At 42.6% G+C, this 5,990-nt stretch overlaps 1 long non-coding RNA gene across 1 annotated transcript; it reads left to right on the forward strand.

Annotated features, from left to right (window-relative positions):
• The first annotated feature begins 3,936 nt into the window (after nucleotides 1-3,936).
• LOC128458113 (uncharacterized) lies at nucleotides 3,937-5,295 on the forward strand. Its single transcript, XR_008341986.1, has 2 exons — nucleotides 3,937-4,354; nucleotides 5,065-5,295. It is a non-coding gene; the product is annotated as an uncharacterized LOC128458113 (long non-coding RNA).
• Nucleotides 5,296-5,990: the final 695 nt, after the last annotated feature.

Raw genomic sequence — 5,990 nt, forward strand, 5'->3', positions numbered from 1 at the left:
GCCAGCGGTAAAAGATGAAGATCTTCATCCGTGTTCGTCTGATGGAAAGTTTGTTCTGAAACCTTCAGTGGAAGAAACAGATTAATGTGTTCAGGCCTAAACCTGAAAAAATCTGAGCTCTGTTAAATCATTGGAAACAACTTTTTAATTAAGTCAGGGCTGGAAAACTTTATATGAACAGAAGAAGAAGAAGTGATCTTTATTTCATCACTGTGGAAACATCAGCAGCAGTTAAAGTCTGTCTGCTTCAGTATCACCGGCCAGTTCCACTGCTCATGTTTCTGATCAGCTTGGTTTGAATGATATAAAACGGATGGAGTCCCTGTTTGACCCTGTTTAACACAAGATGGCCACGTGGACCATCTTTATTAACATAATGTTTCACATCAGCACTTCCTGTTTTCTGCCCGAAACTTAAAGAACCTCATGGAAACTTCCTGATGATCTGGTGACACCTGCTGGTTGAAGGAAACAGAGTTTTAGAGGCAGAAGAACAAATGATTTCAGTTTGAATGAAGAAGCTGTCATTTTATTTTATGTTGGGGGGGGGGGGGGGGGGGGGATACTGAACACTGTCATCACTGGGTTCGGTGAAAGTGACGGACCAGTACATGTTGGGATATATAATATTTTCAAAATAATTTTAATAATACCATTAATTTCTGCAGAATCACTGACATCAACATGGACGCCCCAGCCAAAGCCGCCGCAGCCACCGCAGCCGCCGCCAAAGCCGCCGCCGAAGCCACCGCCGCCGCAGCTGCCAAAGCAGCAGCCGCCACCAAAGCTGGCCATTAAGGATCATGGTCGTCTTGATGTGGGATCATGTGAACATCTGAGCAGCGAGATGTTACCAATCTGCTGAATAAACCTGAGAAGCTGTTTTTTGAAAACCAAGTGTCCTGTTCATTTCATCTCTGAAACTCCTTCACAGTTTCTGTAGATCGTGTTTTTAACACATAAACCTCCAGAAATCATGATGCGTCACGTTTGCACTTTGGGTTTGAATAAATACATAAGATATGATATGTTAGTGATCTTAAAGAGGTTCTTGTTTCCATTATGCTAAGCTAACAGACGATGGACTGCAGCTTTATATTTACACGTAGACTCCAGAAAGTGATGCCATTGTGCTGCCTGAAACCTGCATTCTCAGTCTGACCAGTAGAGGGCAACACAAAGAAGTCAGTTTCTAAAGAGGTCTACGAGGTTTCATATCAACTGTTTAGATTTAAAAAATACAGACTAATTAGTCACATTTCTGATTATTCGAGAAAAAGAACATAACACTTTATCTACATATTTTTCATTTAATAAACACTTGCTTACAGTATTACAGTATTATTCAATAAATAAATAAAACAAAAGTGCTGATGTAAAAAAAACTCAGTCTATTAAAAAGTGTGGAAAGGACAGCTCATTGTTCGTTGCGGTGCAGAGTATCACATGAAGAGACTCGAGACCAGATACCATTGTGTAAAAACTGAACTCGAGTCGGAGTCTGGCCCCGAGGTTTACCAGCCACACCGCCCCCCGCTTCCTGCCCGTCTCTGTTCTCTACCCTGTTCTTTCTACTGATGTAAATGGCCATCTTTGCCTCACCTGAGAGGTGGTTCAGGAGCTGCCACTTATCTTTATTTGTTTTGTTGTAGGCAGCTCCCATGATAAAAACCTTCTCAGTAAAAGTGAAGTTAAAATCAGTAAAAACCGCAGTTAAAATAGCGAAGAAACTTTTCAGTCTCTTGCACTCAGTAAAAACGTGATAAATAGTCTCACTCAGGTCGCCAAAATGGACACTTGTTAAGAACGGTGGGATTAAGAATAGAAATAAAAGCGTTGGAAGCGACGGCGCCGTGTCAAATTCTCCACTGAAGGTCGCCCGTTCTTTTCTTGAGGGGAGGTTTGTATAAAATCCTCTACTGAGGGCAGGGTCCATGCTCCCCACCACAGTGACCACACAGTGGGGACTCTGTTGCTCAGTCCGATCTGGTGGCTGCACTTAATAGGGGGCCGTTCTTTTCTCCCAGGCCTGGGCTCAGGATAATCTCTGAGTAGAGGTCTGCAGCATCTGGTGCGGTCTCCCCCCTCTGGTAGGCCCTCAGGAGGTCCTTTTCACTTATGGAGAGCCTCTGGGTCCAGAGCTACAGGAGCCTCTGGGCCACCCGGGTAGACTGCAGCCCCAGCAGGGGGCCCAGGGCCTGGGTGTTGTTGTGTACCGAATCCACTGCATCCACCAGCTGCTGTAAGGTCACTGTTCCAGACCGGGTCAGCGCCGCCATTAGGCCAGGTGTTGATGTGTTGCTGACGTCCAGTCTATCTCCATTCACAAGTGGTTCTCTCAACAACCAGTACAGAGAGTCTGCTTTTTTGCACCTTTTTTTGTTAAAAGGGCCCATGAATTGGAAACCCCTTGATAAAAAGGAGGCAACCCACTTAATTTTAAGAATTTAGAAGCTATTAAAAAAAGAGCATCATCCAACCCCAGGTTATTGGCACGCCTAAGGATGCTGCCGGCCACATCTTTCCACACCAGATCTGCAGGACCTGTGAGGTATCTTTTGAGTCTAAAAGTTGCAGTCCGGCTGGCCAGGTGGACCCTGTCCCCCCTCCTCCCTGGCTAAAAAACGCACCCCCCTACAATGGAAGAGGGAGGGAAAAACATCCATGCTGTTTAAAATGTTAGAAACAAAAACAGAAAACAATAAATTAATTAACACACATATTGTTGTCCTTTTCATCACTGCTAAATTGTCTCTTTGCTTTGAGCACCAGTTTTTTTTATTCTAAAAACGTTCTGGTCTGTGAGGCCAGACTCTTCCATCTGGCTCACGTGGAGTCTGGCCGAGGAAATAAAAGGACCTAGATCTGGGAAGTGGTCTTCAAGTTTAAGACCGTGTCGATTTTTTGTAATTTGTAAAAACGATTAAAATTTGTCTACTGTGTGCATGTTATTTTTTTTAAATAAGTCAGTAAAAACAGAACATGGAGAAACCAACCTATAAAAATGTGTCTTTAAAAGAGAAGGTTTTGTTGAGACGGAGATTATATATTGTTCCACACATTAAATACACAGCATAATAACAAATGTATTAATATTATTAATATATTAATATATTATATTAATATTAAGTGTCACGTGCCGTGTTTTGTCTCTCTCTTGTCTCCTCAAGGTGGGTGCTCTGGAAGCACCTCTAATGGCACAGCTGAGGCCACTCTGGCTTCAGGGTGTGGCCAATAGGAACCTGAGCAGAGTGTCAGCTGTCGCCAGAGGGCCAAGCAGCAGTTTGGTAGAAGTCGTGGTGTGTGGACATACCGTGTGGACATACCGTGTGGTCATACCGTGTGGACATACCGTGTGGTCATACCGTGTGGACATACCGTGTGGACATACCGTTTGGACATACCGTGTGGACAGACCGTGTGGACATACCGTGTGGACATACCGTGTGGACATACCGTTTGGACATACCGTGTGGACATACCGTGTGGACATACAGTGTGGACATACAGTGTGGACATACCGTTTGGACAAACCGTGTGGACATACCGTGTGGACATACAGTGTGGACATACCGTGTGGACATACCGTGTGGACATACCGTGTGGTCATACTGTGTGGACAGACCGTGTGGACATACTGTGTGCAGTGTAGGTGTTTGTGTTACGTTTTCCCGTTTCTAGTTGGGACAGTGTTTTGTGTTAACCTATACTTCTTTAATAAATACTTGTTTCATTTAAAAGCGCATCCAGTGGCTTTCTCGTTTTTGGTCCTGTTTATTTTCTTGTTGTTTGTCCCTCATACCCTAGACATCTTAGGGATGTAACATTAAGACAGTAATTTGAATTGATATTAATACTTACATTATTATTTTTTTTAAGTGGTTGTGTCGTGTTTTCTTCTGTGATGAAGGTGCAGCAGAGAACTGACGCAGTAACAAACAGTGCAACCGTTTTAGTTTAACTTCCTGTCGTAACGTGTTCATGACTTCGTTTCAGAAGCAGTTTGTTGTTGTGACTGAACCATCGCTGGCATCCTCGTGTTTCAAACAGTTTGGAACACTGTGTGAGTCACGTTCAACTGGGAAAAACAAAGTGAACTGGGTCACATTACACTTTGTGACCCAGTTCACACATCATAACACGTTTCTCTGAGATGAATCACCACCAAAACTGTCAGGCTCCAGTTCCGACAAAACAGGCTCATACTGGCCTGGATGTTCGCCACACCTTAATTTAGTTGTGAACCAGTCGGAGCCGACAACCTGCTGCGTCACAAACTCGAAGTGAATAAATAAGGGCTGCTCCCTAAAAGTTCTCATCAGGACTCAGACACTTTTCACTGTCGAACACTCAGGTACGTGAACACTCACTTTGTTTCTCCTACAAATCTGGTTTACTGTAAATATCTTGGGAAGGAAGGAAGGATATCTGCATTATCCCCGAGGGGCCATTTGTTTTACAGCCAGCGGTAAAAGATGAAGATCTTCATCCGTGTTTGTCTGATGGAAAGTTTGTTCAAAAAATTGAGCTCTGTTCAACGGAAACAACTTTTAATTAAGTCAGGGCTGGAAAACTCTTTTATATGAACAGAAGAAGAAGAAGTGATCTTTAGTTCATCACTGTGGAAACATCAGCAGCAGTTAAAGTCTGTCTGCTTCAGTATCACTGGCCAGTTCCACTGCTCATGTTTCTGATCAGCTTGGTTTGAATGATATAAAACGGATGGAGTCCCTGTTTGACCCTGTTTAACACAAGATGGCCACGTAGACCATCTTTATTACATAATGTTTTACATGAGCACTTCCTGTTTTCTGCCCGAAACTTAAAGAACCTCATGGAAACTTCCTGATGATCTGGTGACACCTGCTGGTTGAAGGAAACAGAGTTTTAGAGGCAGAAGAACAAAAGATTTTATTTTGATTGAAGAAGCTGTCATTTTATTTTATGTTGGGGGGGGGATACTGAACACTGTCATCACTGGGTTCGGTTAAAGTGACGGACCAGTACATGTTGTGATATATAATATTTTCAAAATGATTTTAATAATACCATTAATTTCTTCAGAATCACTGACATCAACATGGACGCCCCAGCCAGAGCCGCCGCAGCCACCGCAGCCGCCGCCAAAGCCGCCGCCGAAGCCACCGCCGCCGCAGCTGCCAAAGCAGCAGCCGCCACCAAAGCTGCCGCGGCCCATTAAGGATCGTGGTCGTCTTGATGTGGGATCATGTGAACATTTGAGCAGCGAGATGTTACCAATCTGCTGAATAAACCTGAGAAGCTGTTTTTTGAAAACCAAGTGTCCTGTTCATTTCATCACTGAAACTCCTTCACACTTTCTGTAGATCATGTTTTTATTTTGTCCAGACAATGTCGAACTGGAGCAGAATCCAGAAACGCTCCAAAACATAAACCTCCAGAAATCATGATGCGTCACGTTTGGACTTTGGGTCAGAATAAATTCATAAGATATGATATGTTAGTGATCTTAAAGAGGTTCTTGTTTCCATTATGCTAAGCTAACAGACGATGGACTGCAGCTTTATATTTACACGTAGACTCCAGAAAGTGATGCCAATGTGCTGCCTGAAACCTGCATTCTCAGTCTGACCAGCAGAGGGCAACACAAAGAAGTCAGTTCTAGATAGATAGATAGATAGATTACTTTATTCATCCCCGAAGGGAAATTAAGTCGTCATAGCAGCCGGTACATTTGAATACAATAAAATACAATACAATAGACTAAAATATAAAATATAAAATATAGAATATTGCGGTAGAAAGAATAAAAACAGAAACACAAGATAAATGGGTAGATAAGGTGCAGTGGCAGATGATGGTAAAAGTACTGATGATATGATGGTAATGTTATTGTTAGACAGTATATAAAAAATAGTACAGTATATATAGTATATAATATATATTTATATATGAAAGTAATTATACCAATATAATAGCAGTATATAGTAATAATAGCAGCAACAGTATAT

The sequence above is a fragment of the Pleuronectes platessa genome, chromosome 16 (assembly GCF_947347685.1).
Source record: "Pleuronectes platessa chromosome 16, fPlePla1.1, whole genome shotgun sequence".
NCBI classification, from domain to species: domain Eukaryota; kingdom Metazoa; phylum Chordata; class Actinopteri; order Pleuronectiformes; family Pleuronectidae; genus Pleuronectes; species Pleuronectes platessa.